Genomic DNA, 3154 nt, shown 5'->3' on the forward strand with positions numbered 1-3154 from the left:
GCCACTGCACTCCAGTCTGGGTGACAGAGTGAGACTCCAACTCAAAAAAAAAAAAAGAAAAGAAATTTGAATACTCGTTATCAGGCTTTTGTCAACAGTCTAAGCCAATGACCGCGATTGTCAAAATATAGGACAAATGTAAAAATATAAAATATGTAAATTATACAAAAATTGTCAGCGGGAAGAACTTGACTTAATTGCTCCAAGAGCTGAACCTGCACTTGGAACTGCGAGCTGACGTGCACTTTTGCAAGCTTTTACTCGGTCTCTGGGTTTTAGCCTACTTGCCTGGGAATCTTTCTTTGGGTCGTCTAAACCTGTTTTTTTCTGATGGCCTGTGACTTGTGATGCTGCTATGTGTACTTTTTTTTTTTTTTTTTGAGTCGGAGTCTCACTCCGCTGCCCAGGCTGAAGTGCAGTGGCACGCTCACGGCCGCCCCAGCGTCCACTTACTGGCTCAGGTGATCCTTCTGCCCTAAGTTTTCCAAGTAGCCGGAACTACAGGTGCGCGTTATCACGCCCAGCTAATTTTTTATTTACTGTAGAGTTGATATCTTGCCAAGTTGCTGGGGCTGGTCTTGACCCCGCGGGCTCAGGCAATCCACTCGCTTCGGCCTCCCAAAATGCTGGGATTATAGGCTGAGCCACCGAGCCCGGCCTGCCAAGTGTATCTTAAAATTTCTCGTCCTCCTAGCCGGGCTCAGCCTGTAATCCAGCGCCTTTGGGAGGCTGAGGTGAGTGGATTGCCTGAGCCCATGGATTCGAGACCCGCCTGGGCAACTAGGCGAGACCTCATCTCTACAATAAATCAAAAAATTAGCCAGGCGTGGTAGCGCACACCTGTAATTCCGGCTACTTGGAAGGCTGAGGCGGAAGGATCGCCGGAGCCCAGCAGGTCGAGGCTGTGATGGCCGGGAGCGGCCTCTGCACTCCAGTCTGGACAACAGAGTGAGACTCCAACTCAAAAAAAAAAAAAAATTCCTCATCTGGAAGCCAACTGGTCAAGTTCATTATTACATCCTCCAGGACATCAGAAAGATCCAAGCATCCTTTCTGCTCCTGGAAGCTTCCATTGACAGGTCCTCAGAGTGCTGCGACTTGCTGAACTGCAGAGAAGGGGTGTTTTTTTTTCCTGCTCTATGTTAATCTAAGCATCTAAGTTGGGAAATAGTAAAAACATTTCACATTTTAACACACAACAAGCATACTCCTTCCTTTTCATTATCATTGAAACACTGTCCACCTCCGGGAATACCTTGGCATCCAGTCCACAGGGTAAGTGAAGTCCCATGAGAGGAGGGGGCAAGACAGCGTTGTAAATGCCAACAGCCATGCCAGCGCGTATGGATTGTCATCGACAAGTTGGCTTTACCCCAAAAGTGGGGTTCTTTCCTTTCTGGGGTCACAGTCAATATACATATCAAAAGTGGGGTGGGCCAGGGGCCATGCAGGCTTTAGGGGGTCAGCTGGCAAATCAACTTCTCACCAGGTGGGGGGTGAGGGGTTAAAATAGGGGGTTTCTTTAATGAAGGAGTGGACATTCAAAGCGAGGGGAGGAATATTCGTGTCTTTTCTGGGAATGGGCCATGGACTCCAAGGAACTGGAGTGCTGCCTCCTTCTGTCATTGTGTGGTTTCTCCTGGCCATTGTCGTGGTGATTGTCAGCTGTCATGGCACTGGGGTGGTGTTCCAGCTATCTCTCACGGCCAATCAAAGAAAAGAGGCAGAAACTGGGAGAAAATGGGCGTTTATTCTGAAAACTGAAAACCAGGAAACAGGTTTGGGTATTGGCCAAAAAACCTGTTACCTGAGGCAAATTTTATGTTCAGTATTTATAGCTAAAACAGGCAATATCTTATCTATTTCAACTATTGATGAACTGTATCTACGTGTCTCATGGTCACACCCAGAGTCCTTTTTTAATCAGCGTTTAGTCTTCTCAGCACCTGTTGGCATAAGCCAGCACCTAGAAGACATTAGTCTTTTTTTTTTTTGAAACAATCCCGAACTGAGCCTTTTTCTGGTTAGTTATAATAGCAAGTTCTGGTTCACTAACTAATGATTCCATAAGACATGAATCTAAACCAAATACCGCAGCAGAAATTTACATTTAAGGAAATGAATACACTTTCAGAGTACACTTCCCTGAGGTGGGAAGAGGGGTGTGGAGGGGTGGGGAGGGCAGGGGGGGAGGCAAGGAAGAAAGGGGGGAGAGAGAAAAACCCGCACACTGTAATCCCAGCACTCTGGGACGCTGACGCAGGAGGGTCCCTTGAGCCCAGGAGTTTGAGACCAGCCTGGGCAACGCAGAGAGACCCTTCTCTACCAAAAAGGGAGGGGAGAGGAGGGGAATAAGAAAAACAGGGCTGGGTGCATGGAGGTCTTTTCATATAACTTTTTCATTTCTCACAGTGCTGTTTCTCCAGCACCAGCTTTTAGATAAATTGGCCTTCCAAACCAGTGGGCAAGACCATGATAGCTCAAAAGAAGGAGGGCTACATTCCAAGAGCAGTGAGGGGGATAGAAGAGAAAAAAAAAGTGTACTTTAAGTTCAAGTGGCTTAGGCTCAGCTTGGTCTTTTTTTTTTTTTTTTTCCCTGAGCTGGAGTCTTATTCTGTCGCCCATGTTGGAGTGTAGTGGCATGCTCACAGCCACCGCAGCCTCGACTTGCTGGGCTCAGGTGATCCTTCCGCCTCAGCCTTCCAAGTAGCTGGAACCAACCACAGGCGTGTGCCACCACGCCCAGCTAATTATTTATTTTTTATTGTAGAGATGAGGTCTCATCAAGGCTGGTCTCAAACCCATGGCCTCAGGGAATCCTCTCGCCTCTGCCCTCCTGGCCAGCTTGGTCTTAAAATAAGCCTTTTACAATTTTTACTTTGGTTATTTTAAATAGCCAAGATGGTCAGTTCTTAGCCTGCGATAGTGGGAGTGTCATTGAGCGTGACCTTAGACGGTAAGGATGGTCGAGGCTCTTCAGAGGGCGAGTGAGCTGTCATCTTGGATCCTTAGGTTTAGAGGGTCTGTCCCAGAGGGAGCTTCTGTCCCAGGAGTGGTTTCGCAGAGAGGCAGGGCGAGGGCGGAGTAGAAATTCAGCCAGCCTACAGGTCGAGGCTGCCGTGAGCTGTGATCGCGTCACTGCACTCCAGGCTGG

The sequence above is a fragment of the Carlito syrichta genome, unplaced genomic scaffold, assembly GCF_000164805.1.
Source record: "Carlito syrichta isolate Samal-C Ts95f unplaced genomic scaffold, Tarsius_syrichta-2.0.1 Scaffold171376, whole genome shotgun sequence".
NCBI lineage: Eukaryota > Metazoa > Chordata > Mammalia > Primates > Tarsiidae > Carlito > Carlito syrichta.